The sequence below is a fragment of the Cervus elaphus genome, unplaced genomic scaffold (genome assembly GCF_910594005.1).
Source record: "Cervus elaphus unplaced genomic scaffold, mCerEla1.1, whole genome shotgun sequence".
NCBI lineage: Eukaryota > Metazoa > Chordata > Mammalia > Artiodactyla > Cervidae > Cervus > Cervus elaphus.
In genome coordinates this window covers 93,387-108,922 of record NW_025316755.1, presented here as the reverse complement: position 1 = coordinate 108,922, position 15,536 = coordinate 93,387, and positions in this window count along the sequence as shown.

The window sequence follows — 15,536 nt, the reverse complement described above, 5'->3', positions numbered from 1 at the left end:
ATCCTATGGACAGAGGAGCCTGGTGGGCTGCAGTCCATGGGGTCGCTAAGAGTTGGACAGGACTGAGTGACTTCACTTTCACTTTTCACTTTCAAGCATTGGAGAAGGAAATGGCAACCCATTCCAGTGTTCTTGCCTGGAGAATACCAGGGACAGAGAAGCCTGGTGGGATGATGTCTATGGGGTCACACAGAGTCGGACATGACTGAAGCGACTTAGCAGCAGCAGCAGCAGTATTCAGTAATACTGGTGAGTCTTATAGGATGGGGAGCTGGCTGTCTCTTCTTCACCTATTATCACTTAGAGCATTTTTCTCTTTATTCATTTACTTATTTTAATGTGCTTTGTTGCTGTGTGGGCTTTCTCTAGTCTCAGTAAACCAAGGCTACTCTTTGTTGAGGTGTGAAGGCTTCTCAGTTCGGTGGCTTCTCTTGTTGCTGAGCACAGGCTCTAGGCACACTGGTTCAACAGTTGTGGTGCATGGACTTAGTTGCTCCTAGGCATACAGAATCTTCCTGGGCTAGGGATTGAACTCCTGCATTGGCAGGTATCTACCTGCCTTATCCACTGTACCACCAGGGAAGGGAAGTCCTTACAGCTTTTTTTTCAATTGTGAAGGAAATACATGGCTGCTATAAACCCTTAACATAGTTCAGAAGTGTGTGAAATGCAAAGTATGATTTTCTGCTCCTATGTTTTCAACCTCCAGGGTCTTTCCCCATAACTCAGAAGGATAATGTTGCCTATGAGATTGGAGTGTGTCCTTTTAGTTTTCTCTACAGAAACACAGTCACCTTTGTAAGATGCACATCTCTTATCTTAAATTTTAAAAAAATCAGACTATACATGGCATTTTGTAAATTTCTGCTTCTCCAAAAATAATTCATGGACTTAAATTTGGTTCATTTTAGGAAGGAAGTACTACAATTTCCTTAGTTAACTTGGTGTCCATGGACACTGATTGTTTCCAATGTGTTGCTTTCGTGTACTTGTGTGCTAGTTTGGGTTAAAGGGGTTCCTATAAATGGCACACTTGTGTGCATGTGCACACCTATCACCATCAAACAGGTATGACAGGCATGGCCAAGTGCCCTTTCTCACTCCTGTCCCAGGCCCTCTTCCACTGACTGAGGACAAGAGTGCTCCTCATCCATGCCTTGCTAATCGTAGATACTTTCAATACTTAAAAATGTTGCAAACACCCCATCACAACATGCAGTTCCCTGATCTTGGTTTCTAAATACAGCCCCCACTAAAAGGAACCAGGAACCAAGGCTCCTTGGAGAAATGATTGATTCCAGGGTTGGGGCAGGGAACTTAAAAATGGGCTTAGATGGACTTCCCTGGTGGTCCAGTGGCTAAGACTCTGTGCTCTCAATGCAGGGGGCCAGGGTTTGAGCCCTGATCAGGGAACTAGATCCCATATGCCACAACTAAGACCCAGCATGGCCAGATAAATACATAATTTTTTAAATGGGCTTAGAATAGCTTGCTGTGACAGAAGGTAAGAAAGTAATCAAACTATGATGGGGTGTGTCAAAGGGACACAGGAGCCAACTTGAAGGCTCCCATTGACCCAACTGGGATATTTTGAGCATCAAAATAAGTAATTACAAAAATGAATTATAACCACTAGAATTAAAAAACTCCATGCATCCTATGAGATTGCATGCTTGCTCAGTCATGTTCCACTCTTTGCAACCCTATGTAGCTTGCTAGGCTCCTCTGTCCATGGGATTCTCCAGGCAAAAATACTGAAGTGGATTGCCATTTCCTTTTTCAGGGGAGCTTTCCAATCCAGAGATTGAACCTGCATCTCCTGCAATGACATGCAGATTCTTTACCATCTGAGCCACCTGAGAAGCCTAGTAAAGAAAAAAGGAAAGGCTAGCCTTCACAGTAGAATGTCAGCTAAGAAGTATAGATAGAACTTAGAAAAATTATCATTTGGCAACAATTGTAATGATAACTGATACAGACGAGGATCAGCAGCAGATGAACTTGTTGATTACAAAAGGAAAAGTAGTAACTTGGGGCCTTCCCAAGGCAGAGTGGGGGTCTGGGAGATAAAGTTATAGTAGTCCTTACAGGGGAGGGGAGGATAGACAGAGTTCCAACTTTACATCCTCCTAGTGGATGATTCTGAAAGCTTCTCGGGGGGCCCAGCAGCCCCCGGTCCCCATGATGACCACCCTTCTATTGGACTTTCTCCTCTCTTACTCCTGCCTCCTGCCATCACCTCCCCAACCAACTCCCACCCCAAGTCCTATCTCAGGCCCTGCTTTGGTGGGGACCAAGGCAACCTGCTTGGTGGGCTGCTGAGCCCCAGGGTGTCCATGCAGCTTGGGGAGACCAGTCAGGAGCATCTGCCACGGTTGAGTTGAGGGCCACTGTGGCTGGGACTGGCGGGTTTGCTGATAGACCATGGGGGACAACAGCACAGTCATGGTGGCTCTGCTCCCAGGCTTTGGAATGGAGCACTGGAAGGACGAGGTTGCCACCTGCTGCTATGCGGGAGAGTTCCAGGCAGAGCTGTGCAAGTGCTGCTAGTTACCCTGGAGGTGCCTTCCAGAGCGTCAGAGTGACCTTTGTGGGTGACATCAGTGCACAGATGCATGAAGCCATTGCCTGAATGAGCTCACCATGGAAGGAGTGGGGAAGAGAGGAGGCTACCAAGAATGGAGGCTCCTGGGCCATTCCAAAATCCACACATCAGGACAAGAGGGTGAGGCCAGCCAGGGAACCAAGGAGGGTGGGTGGCAGGTGAGGTGAGACTCCAAGCCAGCTGTGTGAGCCGGGATTCTGCTGCTGCTCTGCGGGTCCCAGCCAGGGAGAGGAGTGCTGCCAGGAGGGAGTGACTCACCCCGTCAAGGGCAGACAGCAGTGTGGAGGGCATGACAGCTTGGATGCGAGCGCATCCCTCAGACATCCCGAGATTCAGGAAGGAGGGGTCAGCTGCCTCTGGAGCTGCTGCATCTCTGATATGTCATTAGCACTCTGGAGGAGGACAACTGAGCTTTTCTCCTTTATGACTTTTTAAAAATCTGTTTTCTACTTTGAGCAGATGTTATTTTTTTGTGTAAGAAAAACCAGTGTATCTTATTTAATTTAAAGGTAAGTTAGGATATTTGTAAATTATGTATCAGCTACAGGGTTAATAACCAAAATATACAACAAACTTTTACAACTCAAAAGCAAAAAAAAAAAAAAGAAAAAATGAAAGAAATTTGATTTAAAATGGGCAAAGGACCTAAATACAGACATACCTCCTTTCAGCATCCTTTGCTGTACTGTGTATCACAAATACTGCTTTTTATTTTTTCAAATTCAGTGTCCATAGCCAAAAAAAAGTAAGTTAGGTTCCAGACATAATCTAGATCCTTTAGGCACAGTGGTGGGCTAGTGATAACCTCATGGCTACCAAGTGCGTCTCGGGACTTTACACCCAGGGGAGGACAGTTCACCTGGGTTTTGGTTCAGTGGGGCTGGACTTCTAGGTGATCCCGAGCAGCTTCCCCTGGAGAGAACCAGACTCCCATTTCAGACAGCCTGTGTAGAGTCTCTTGTCCCCTCTGTGGTGCTGCTGCTTCTGTCCATGAGGACGGAAAAGTGGCCTCTGCACACTGGGTTGGCAAGGGGCAGAGGGGCAACACTGCCTGCCATGCTGTTTGTCTGCCATGACCTTCCTCAGAGGGCAGGCATGGAGGTCATTGTCTCCTGGCTCCAAGGCCAGCTCAGCAGGGCCATCTGACTGCCATCACAAGTATCCATGGTTAAAATAGATTTATTCAGCATTCACCTGTTACGTGGTAACTGAGCACCCACTCTGTGCCATCCACCATTCTGGTTGCTAGGTATGTAGCAGTTAAGGGAAGATGCAGTCAGAGTAAGGTCAGGGACCATCTAACCATCTCATCCTCTTGTTGTATGGCATCATTGACTCAATGGACATGAGTCTGAGCAAACTCAGGAGAAAGTGAAGGACAGAGAGGCCTGGCATGCTGCAGTCTATGGGGTTGCAAAGAGTGGGACATGACTGAGTGACTGAACAAAAACAACAAAGGTCAGGAACAGGAGGATGACTGTGACTGTGGATGCAATGAGCAGAGGCAGGCCCAAGGGCCTGAGCTGAGCTGCTGCTACAGCCCAGTCTGCAGTGCCTCTCCTAGTGGAGAACTGACAGTGGCCAGGCCTGGGAGCCCTTTGCAGAAGCAGCCCCACACCAGGCGAGGAGTCTGAGGACTGGGGCAGAAAGTGCTGCCCAGCGTCGTGAGTGAGTGCCCTTCTCCCAGCCTCAGCCCACTCACTGCCACTCCTTCACAAAACATTCCATGCTCACTCACCCTAGCTGCCCATGCTGAGCCCCTGGCCCCACCTGGCATGCTGCCCAGGAATGGTGACCTTGGCCTGTACCACAGGGACAGGTCACAGGCAGTGGCTCCTCTACAGGACAGGCCACACTGGAGTCATTTATAAACACATCACAGGACAACTCCAAGCCAGTCGAAAATCAATGCAGTAAAACAAAAAATCAAAAACCAGAAGTCTGCTAATGCAGTAACCATAAGCAGCTTTCTCTGGACCCTGGGCTCTGGGTGGTTTCTATGGTGATGGTTCCTTGGGGCTTTGGACCCCTGGAAATGTGGGGATCAGTGCTTCAGTTCTTCTCACAGCATCTCCATCAACTTCCTTTTCAGCTGAGTCTCCAGGGTGAGAGCCTTCTCATCACTTTGTTGTTTTGCTAGATTAGCCTGTCTTTTCTGATCTGTGCACCAAGCGTGAGTTACCTTTATAACTGAAAAGCCAATGCTTCCATTAAGATTCAGAGGAAAGTTTATAGTTTACTTATAAAAACAATAGAAATGGCTCTGGCCAAGTTGAGTTGGGTAAAGTAGGCGCCTGAGGGGTCTTCTGGCCAGCACCTGACCCACTGCGGAGCCTCTGGGTGTTTGGCAGGACACAGAAGTGAGCCAGTTGCCGATTCATGGATCCCAAGGCCTCTTGGTTTGGGCCTGGAGTCTTCCTGGCCTCTGGGTCTCCTCCTGTCGCTGTCCCCTCCCATTTTTCTTCTTCCAAAATGACCAAAAGAAATACAGCCTCCCATTTCAGTGGGGGAAAAAATTCATCTAAGTAGCTTTTTAATAAAAACAGAGGCTCTTGCTTGACCACAAAATCAATTAGTTGGTGGAGAATTTTATTAGTCAATCATGTAAGTAATTAAAAATATTGATTGATGGGGGCACCAGGGGCCGAAAGTGGCTGCTTCTCCCCAGCAGTGTGGGGCGGTGGCTGGCATGGGGGCACCGGGAAGTGATCCTAAGTGGGGACTTTTGAATCACTCCCCAGTGTGCCTCTCCCAAGGTCAAACTGGGACATATTAGACAAGGGAGTCAGTCGATCTTGGAGCCTCCATTTTCTCATGTGAAAAACAACAGGGCTGATAACATGGTATTCTTTCGTGGACTAAATGAAGCAGAACTTGGATGGTGAGTGGCATGGCTCTAAGGGTTCATGACAGGTGGGGCTGTATTCCTGACTGTCAAGGAATTCTAGGCCAAGGAATTCAAGTTCAGTCTTGTCCTGGGGCCAAGGGTAGGAGGGACAGAACGGTCAGGGGGCCTGGTCTTCTGAGTCAGGCCTCGCCAACAGGCAAGGGCTCTGCCGGGTTTTGTCTGACCAGAGGTGGATCAGGTAATGTGGGTGCCCAGCCTCCTATGCTCAGCACCCAACTCAAGTTCAAAGGGAGAGGAAATGGACTCCCTGTTGGCAGGGGAGTGGCAGATTTCTGAGAGAGCATGTGGAACAAGAGCACTTTTGTGGCCAGTTTTGGAAAATATCACCTGCTACATTGGATCCCTTCCTGGAGGCCTGAGGATGGTGTCCTCGGCCTTGAGAAGCACCCATCTTGGTGCCCACTGTGGAGGGATCATGAGGGGGGAACAAACCTCCACTGACTGAGTGCCCTGCCCTGTGTCTGCCTCCTCTTCATGGCACATGCAGTGGAAATCACTGCCCTGCTCCACAGATGAGGAGTGGGGATCTGGTGGCTCCATCACTTAACTGCTCTGTTGTAAGTTCTCTCCTCCATTCTGGGCCTCCTGGTCCCCTAGTCCAGTGGATGCAGGGAGGCTCACCTCATCCTGGGAGGCCCCTCAGGATCAGACTCCATGGGTGCCTCCCCTAACATCTAAGAGATCTGTGTAATGGGCCAGGAAGATGGGGCTTCCTGTAGGGGGAGAGGAGGAACTGAACCTGAGGGTCTTCTGCCGTCAGTCCCTTCCTCCACCTCCTTGCCCACAGGGTGCAGCCTTGCCTGAGGGTCCTCAGGAGGGATCCCTGGTCTGATGGGAGCCCAGGTCCTCAGGACCACCTGGGACAGTCACCCCCACACCAGGCCCCAGTCCGGCTGCCCCTTCCTCCCCGGGAACCCTGTAAACCTCACCTGTCTGGGCCCTAAAGGCTTGCCCCACCACGAAGGCTTCTGAGCTTCCTTCCTGGCACACAGTTTTGCAAAGCCACCCCGGAAAGCGGGCCCTGGGGGTGCTTTATGCAGGCTGTTCGTCCTCTGTAAAGCCTGGCTATTTGTTTAGACTAGCTGACATTTCCATGGTATTTTATTAAAGAAAATATCCTGGGGAGAAGGCGGGATGTTTGCACACAGCTTATACCCTCCGCCTCTGGTCCCCAGCGCCCAGGAGCGGGTAAGGCGGCCAGCCTCTCCCCCACCCTTCTTCCCTGAGAAAGGAGGGGTGGTAGGCAGCCACACACAAGTGCAGGGATCCTTCCAATCTCTGCTTGGCCCCATGCTCTGAGGGGCAGGACAGAAAGAGACCAGGCAAGACCATGGCTTCCTTCTCGGTGGGACTGTGGTCAACGACCCCACTGGGGACTCCCGGCCAGCTCCATCAGTTGTGCCCTGTATTAGTCTGTTTCTGGATCTTGTGTACTGTGCCCTTTGCTCTCCTTTGTGTCTTTGTTATCAGCATCTGCTAGGGGTTCCCCCGCAGTCAAAGGGCTGAGTTAACTGCTGGCAGCCTTCATTCTGAGCTAACAATCCTAGTTATTCTGTGGGATCTGTCTCAAGGTGCCAGGGGCACCTGTGGCCAGAGGAATCTCCTTCCCCATCAGCCATCACCCAAGCACTTCTGAGGTGGCCGCACTAGGGTGTTGCCTCTCCCCCAGCACCAGACAAAGGTGTCACAGTCACACTGACTGGGGTGTGAGTCCCAGCCCTGCACAGCTGCCAATGAGGGCCTGCTGAGCAGCCCCATGGGGGGCCCTTGGGTGCTTGCTGTGCATGCTGGACCTTCCCCAGGGCAGCACCCTGGGGGTCCCCGTCTCCCTCACCATGGCTGGAATGCAGTCTAGGTATGAGGTCCTGGAACCTGGCTTTGCAAGCAGATGGAACACTGGTGCACTCCAACACTGTGTTCTTACCTGTCCTGGAGAAAAGAGAAGAAGGACAGGCTCGGCACTGTCTTCCAGTGACACGGGGCTGGTTTGGCCTTAATTAAATCACCCTCAGCCCAGCTCATAGTTATAAATTGCTATCACGCCCATGGACCCATTTCAAGCATCAACCTTCCATGTCTATGCAAACAACCCCACAACCTCCACTTCAGCTCCCGCCTGCAAACCACAGGAGGTGTTTCCATTTTAACCAAAATCAACTACCGACAATTAGGGATCCTTGGCCTAATTCATCATGAAAGGGCTGCACATCTGTGGATTAGGAGAGTACAACTGCCTTCCTCCTGAGAGGAGACTGAGCCGCCAGGCCTAGAGTGGCCCAGTGGGTGGGGCTGAGCAGGTGGGAGTGGGGGTGGGGGAGCCCAGATTCTACTTACTGGAGGTGTGGATGATCCCACCTGCCAGGAAGCCCCTGTGGGTCAAGTATTAGTCTTGTCAGCATATAGGGGTGAGCAGAGTCCCGGATGCTGAGAGCCTATCTGAGGGGTCAGGCCTGGGCCTCCTCACAGGGGGTGGTGAGTTGCGGGGAGGGGTGGGTTGGGAGGGGGAAGAAAGGGAAAGGGAGGGGACACAGAGGGAAGAGGGCAGGGGAAAGGGGGGAGGGGATAGCAGCAGCATCTGGGTCCTAGACCAGAGCAGACGCCTCTCACTGGCCTCCCTGCTCCCCTCGGGTCCCCCAACACCCTCCTTCACACAAGCATTAGCCAGAGTGAGCTTTCCAAATGACAGTCAGACCCTGAAACTCCTTCATGCAAACCTCCCAGCAGCTTCCTGTTGCCAGCAGAATAAATTCCACATCCTTTCTGATGGCCCTCAGGGCCCTTCATGGCCTCTTGACTCCTCTCCTTCTTCAGCCACTTACTTCCCTGGGACCACGCTGCCACCTATCCATCCTTCCAGCCTCAGGTCCCTGCATTTATATTTCTGTTGGGCTCCCTGTCTCCTCACCTGTCTGGCTTTTTGTCTCTCTCAAGCTCAACTGTCGTTTCTCAGGAGAGGTCCTTCCTGAGCACTCCCAGCCATCCTGCGTGAATCACCTCCCAGCAAACCCTGTCCCCTTGGCCCATCTGCCCCCTTCACGGACCTGCTGGTCAGAGTTGGCAAGCATGTTCCTTATTGACCTGTTGGCCTTCTCTCTGCTAACAGAAGTAGGGGACTCACCTCTCTGGCCCATGCTCTGAATGGTTGCTGCTTCAGGCACAAGAGTGCCCCCCTCTGCCCCGCAGGCTGTCAGCTTACTGAGGGCAGTACTCCTTCTGCCTCCAAGCCGGGTACACGGTGTGATGCCCTGACCTGCATGGGCTCCGTTCACTGGGTCATGGTGCTGATCTTCTTCCCTCTGTACAGACGAGGAAACACTGCCTCCCATACCCCGTGCCCTGGAGGGGCGCTCCCCAGTGAGCAGAGCGGCAGCTGGGCCAGCACTGGCTGGAAGGCCTGTGCTGACCCTCAGGCGAGGCCCTGACCCTGACCAGCCACACATGGCCCAACGCCTGGTGGCCCTCCAGCTGCAGCGGACATCTGCTGCAGCTGGGCCTGGCCTGCAGCTCTGCCACATGTGTTCTGTCTCAGACCCTGCACTGGGGACACCCCTGGTGATGTGAGACTCACACTGCAATTCCCTGTGACGTAATTAGCTCCCCAGAGCCTGGGGAGTGGTCGGCTGCAGGTGGGCAGAAGGTGGGCTTCCCTGCAGGTACGTGTGTGCGGGCACGTGCGCCTGTGTGTATGTGTGTGTGTGTGTGTGTGTGTGTGTGTGTGTGTGCATGCATGTATGCATGTGCATGTGAGTGTGTAGAGTCGCTCCTCGGGGACTGAGAGGTCTGGGGTGGAGAGGTAGCACAGTTGGGTCTGCTTTTTAAAGAGATAGTGTCATGGGATGTCTAAAGGCTTTGGAATCTCAGAGGCCACACTTCCTGATGCTCCACCCCTTTCAACCTCTCAAGGGTCTCAGTATACTTATCTATAAAACAGGGCAACAGTTCTACCTCACCCTCAGGCTCACCATGAGGATGAAAATGCAGGACAAGTGCTGAAGGCCCGTCCCACCCCGAGTAGGTGCTGGGAAGTGTCATGGAGAGGACTGGGGTGGGGCGGGAGGGAGACCTTGGGGTCCAGCACACTTAGTGGCAGGACCTTGGGGAAGCCGGGAACCTCAAAGGCGACCTTGTTCCTGACTACTCAGGAGGTAGCTGGGAAGGTCCATGAGAGGATATAGGCCCAAGAAAGCCGGCCTGGGTGACAGGAGCTAGAGAGACCGTCACGCTCATGACTGAAATCTGAGCTCTGTTCAGGCCTCCACTGCTGGGTGTGGGCCTATTTGGGGACTCTGCTTTTTCCTCTGGAGCCTCCTGAGATCTTCCAGCCTGGGAAGATGAAGAGTGCCAGCCCTTGGGGATTCCCAGGGGTTCCGTGGAAGCTGGCAAGGGGCAAGAAGCTTCAGCACCTGTGCTCTACCACACAGGGAGGGTGCACCCACTCCTCCAGCCAGGTTTGTGGGTTTTCTGGGGCTGTTGGGGCAGAGATGGGGTAGCTGAGGCCACACACCCTCCTTCTCGTAGGATTCACCTCCTGTCACCTCTTGTCTCAGGCCTCCAGGGCAAGTCCTCTGGAGGTTCAGGGTCCATGTTGCTCTCCAAGGTGCTCTCCTTCAGCAGCCAGATTTGGGATGTGGAGAGGATTAAAAACAAGAGCAGTTAATCCCAATCTGCATCTTTGTGTTAATCATTCAGTCATGTCCAATTCTTTGCTGCCCCACGGACTATAGCTCGCCAGGCTCCTCTGTCCATAGAATTCCCCAAGAATATTGGAGTGGGTTGCCATTCCCTCCTTCAGGGGACCTTCCCAACCCAGGGATCGAATCCAGGTCTCCTGCATTGTAAGCGGTTTCTTTACCATCTGAGCCACCAGGGAAGACCAATCCCAATCAACTATATATAACATAGATAACTAATAAGGAACTCCTATATAACACAGGGAAGTCCACTCAACACTCTGTAATGATCTACGTGGGAAAAAAAGTCTAAAACAAAGATACATATAACTGATTGTTTATATAACTTTGCTGTATACCCAAAACTAACAAAACATTGTAAATCAATTACACTCTATTAAACAAACAAAAAACAAGAGCAGTGTCAGAAAACGCTCTCCAGCCACCCAGGGTGGGGACCTTTGGGTGGGGGAAGCCCCCTGTACCTCCCAGGCCTCAGCCATGTCATGGGAGCTGGTCTGCCCTGCCTGCTCCAGGGCCACCTGAAGTCCAAGTGACAGTGCTGTGTGAAAGGATGGAAGTAATAAAAATAATGAACACAAGCCAGCACAGGTTGTTATTTTACCCTCCATGTCCTAGTTCTGCTAACTCCCCTGGCTCTGGGCTGAGCTGAATGCCTCCCTGTAATGAGATGATGAACAGTTTATTCCTTTGTGTGTAGCCAACCAGAAATTCAGCCTGCAGCACTGCAATCTGTGCCCAGTGGGCAGCCCCAGAGCCTTGCCCTCTAACTCAGTTTCCCCTCTGATTCGCGGTGCCAGCACGGGGTTACCTCTGTGCTCTCCTCCTCCGGAGTTGGGCTGGGTTTTTCCTGTGTTTTCTGGCATCTGTCCAAGCTGGCTTTCCCTGATCATGGATTGTTCTAGCTCTTCACGTGCATATGCCATCTAAGGGGATGGAAGCTGGAGAACACTGCACCTAGTACCCCATGTTTCCCATGACCTGGGCATATCCCCTCAGAGCATGAGACAACCCAGCTGCCAAACTGAGGCTGCCTGGCCATGCCTTCTGCTTGGTGGGACTCCTTGAGGGAAAGCCTGGGCCATAGACTAGCACCAGCCTCTGAATCCTCCTCCTCTTGCACCACAGAGCATTGGACAGAGGCCTTGTGCTTCCCACCACCTCTGAGGCCCAGTGCTCCTGCACAGAAGGACTGTCATCACACAGGCAGGATGAAGACCCTGGGGAGGCCACCCCATCATGCCACACAAAGTCCCTACCCACTGGCCAACCCATGACCCTGGCCCCTCCCATTGCAATTCCGGGGCACCCCATTCTCTGAGCCTCACATGTACCCAGGCCCTAGGCACCATCAGCACTGTCCCTTCTATGTCCCCAGGTGAGCCTCCTCTGTGACACCTCCTGTGATGGCAGGGCTGGGGACAGGGCCAGTCCCCTGCCTCTCTGAGTCTCTAGGCTATTCTGCTCCAGGGAGGGGCTACGCATTACCTGCCCCTCCCCTAGGCCCTGCTGGGAGGTGGGATGAAAAAGGGTCCAGTAACCAGGTCACCATCCCTCCAGAGCCCTACCCAGCTGGACCAGTGGACCACAGACGTAGTGATGAAGTCAGAATCACAGGCTCCATCCCATGGGCCAAGCTCTGGGCCTCTGCCTGGGGACGAGTCAGTGCATGAGCCAATGGGCAGGATGCATCTGTCACTCTGTTCTCGGACATCCCTAGTCCCTGAGCTCCTAGCCTGACCTGCCCTAGGCTGCAGGCTTCTGCTTATGGGATGGATCCTTCACTCGATGCCCAGAGTTAAACGGGCATTTCTTTGCTGCTTTTTCTTATCCCTAACACAGCTTCTGGGATTAATTATCAATACAAAGTCATATTTGAAAGGTAGTTACAGAGCCAGCCCAACATGAATACCATAACTCAATAAACAGCAAAAAAAACAATGGAGATCACCAGACCATAGACCACTCTCCTCTATGAAGACAGATGCAAAAAACCTTAAATTATTAGCAAATAAAATAATATGCCACAACCAGGAGGCCCATCCCTCTGGTAAGCAAGGCAATACACTGGTAGAAAGGGTATTAACAGAGTCCACTCTTTAATTGGTCAGATGGTGGACAGTGTTTGGAGGGGTGCAAAGGGACTTTAGGACCCAGCAGTGCTCTGACCTGGGTGGGTGACACCGACGTAGGCACTCTGGAGAATTCATGGAGCTACACATTTGAGCTATGCTGTCACTATGTGGTGTTATGCTTCAAAAACAATTCAATAAGAAAAGTAACCAACAGAGAAAAGATGTTGCTTCAATAAGAAGCAACCAACATACAGCAAACTGAGAACTAGCAACTTAAAAAATCAGTAAGAAAAAATAAAAACAATCTCAACCCACTCCAATATTCTTGCCTGGAGAATCCCACGGGCAGAGGAGCTTGGTGAGCTTCAGTCCATGGGGACACAAGGAGTGGGACAGGTAGAGAGGGAGGTGGGAGGGGGGATCGGGATGCGGAATACATGTAAATCCATGGCTGATTCATGTTAATGTCCGGCTTCACTGGACCCTTGCACCCATCTGGCCTACTCAGGTTTCAGGGGCAGAGGCTGGGGTATGTCCCCCACATATACTTGCCCCCCGGCAGTAGTGGGCAGGAGCTGGTCTCTTCATTTCTCACCAGCACTTGGCAAAATCAGAAATAAGTTCCAGGGGCCCAGCATGCTGCCATGATCTCCACAGCCCACAGCACTCTCTAGACTCAAAGAATTCCATGGTCACATCTGATTTTTCCTGCAGGAGCCCATCCATGTTTACATGTCAGAGTGCAGTGGAGGTGGAGCTGGGGTGGCCTCTCTGGGCCTTGAATCCCCCACCGCCACCCCCAAGAAGATGGTCGTGGTGTCTGATCACAGTGGACCCCAGGGAGGGAGGCTCGGACCTGGGGAGTGCCTGAAAGGATAGTAATGCAATCACCACCCGAGACCAAGAGCCTTCACATTTTTCACACCTTTTCATGCTCCTCGCATTTTTCACACCTTTTCATGCTCCTCGAAATTTTCACACGTTTTCATGCTCCTCGTATTTTTCACACCGTTTCATGTTCCTCGAATTTTTCACATCTTTTCATGCTCCTCGCATTTTTCTTTTTTTTTTTTTTGCTCCTCGCATTTTTTAAACCTTTTCATGCTCCTCGCATTTTTTACACCTTTTCATGCTCCTCGCATTTTTCACAACTTTTCATGCTCCTCGTATTTTTCTTTTTTTTTTTTTTGCTCCTCGCATTTTTCACACCTTTTCATGCTCCTTGCATTTTTCACACCTTTTCATGCTCCTCGTCTTTTTCTTTTTTTTTTTCTCCTCGCATTTTTCACACCTTTTCATGCTCCTCGTCTTTCTTGTTTTTTTGCTCCTCGCATTTTTCACACCTTTTCATGCTCCTTGCATTTTTCACACCTTTTCATGCTCCTCGTCTTTTTCTTTTTTTTTTTTCTCCTCGCATTTTTCACACCTTTTCATGCTCCTCGTCTTTCTTGTTTTTTTGCTCCTCGCATTTTTCACACCTTTTCATGCTCCTTGCATTTTTCACACCCTTTCATGCTCCTCGTCTTTTTCTTTTTTTTTTTCTCCTCACATTTTTCACACCTTTTCATGCTCCTTGCATTTTACACACCTTTTCATGCTCCTCGTCTTTTTTTTTTCTGCTCCTCGCATTTTTCACACCTTTTCATGCTCCTCAAATTTTTGACATCTTTTCATGCTCGTCGTCTTTTTTTTTTTTTGCTCCTCACATTTTTCACACCTTTTCATGCTCCTCACATTTTTCACACCTTTTCATGCTCCTCGCATTTTTCACACCTTTTCGTGGTCCTCGCATTTTTCGCACCTTTTCATGCTCCTCGCATTTTACACACCTTTTCATGCTACTCGTCTTTTTTTTTTTTTGCTCCTCGCATTTTTCACACCTTTTCATGCTCCTCGCATTTTTCACACCTTTTCATGCTCCTCGCATTTTTCACACCTTTTCATGCTCCTCGCATTTTTCACACCTTCTCATGATCCTCGCATTTTTCACACCTTTTCATGCTCCTTGCATTTTTCACAACTTTTCATGCTCCTTGTATTATTTTTTTGCTCCTCGCATTTTTCACACCTTTTCATGCTCCTTGCATTTTTCAAACCTTTTGAAGCTCCTCGCATTTTTCACACCTTTTCATGCTCGTTGCATTTTTCACACCTTTTCATGCTCCTCGCATTTTTCACACCTTTTCATGCTCCTTGTATTTTTTTTTTGCTCCTCGCATTTTTCACACCTTTTCATGCTCCTTGCATTTTTCAAACGTTTTCATGCTCCTCGCATTTTTCACACCGTTCCATGTTCCTCGTCTTTTTTTTTTTTGCTCCTCGCATTTTTCACACCTTCTCATGATCCTCGCATTTTTCACACCTTTTCATGCTCCTTGCATTTTTCACAACTTTTCATGCTCCTTGTATTATTTTTTTGCTCCTCGCATTTTTCACACCTTTTCATGCTCCTTGCATTTTTCAAACCTTTTGAAGCTCCTCGCATTTTTCACACCTTTTCATGCTCGTTGCATTTTTCACACCTTTTCATGCTCCTCGCATTTTTCACACCTTTTCATGCTCCTTGTATTTTTTTTTTTGCTCCTCGCATTTTTCACACCTTTTCATGCTCCTTGCATTTTTCAAACGTTTTCATGCTCCTCGCATTTTTCACACCGTTCCATGTTCCTCGTCTTTTTTTTTTTGCTCCTCGCATTTTTCACACCTTTTCATGCTCCTAGTTTTTTTCTTTTTTTTTTTTTTTGCTCCTCGCATTTTTTACACATTTTCATGCTCCTCGCATTTTTTACACCTTTTCATGCTCCTTGCATTTTTCACACCTTTTCATGCTCCTCGTATTTTTCTTTTTTTTTTTTGCTCCTCGCATTTTTTACACCTTTTCATGCTCCTCGCATTTTTTACACCTTTTCAGGCTCCTCGCATTTTTCACAACTTTTCATGCTCCTCGTATTTTTCTTTTTTTTTTTTTTGCTCCTCGCATTTTTCACACCTTTTCATGCTCCTTGCATTTTTCACACCTTTTCATGCTCCTCGTCTTTTTCTTTTTTTTTTCTCCTCGCATTTTTCACACCTTTTCATGCTCCTCGTCTTTCTTGTTTTTTTTCTCCTCGCATTTTTCACACCTTTTCATGCTCCTTGCATTTTTCACACATTTTCATGCTCCTCGTCTTTTTCTTTTTTTTTTTTCTCCTCGCATTTTTCACACCTTTTCATGCTCATCGCATTTTACACACCTTTTCATGATCCTCGTCTTTTTT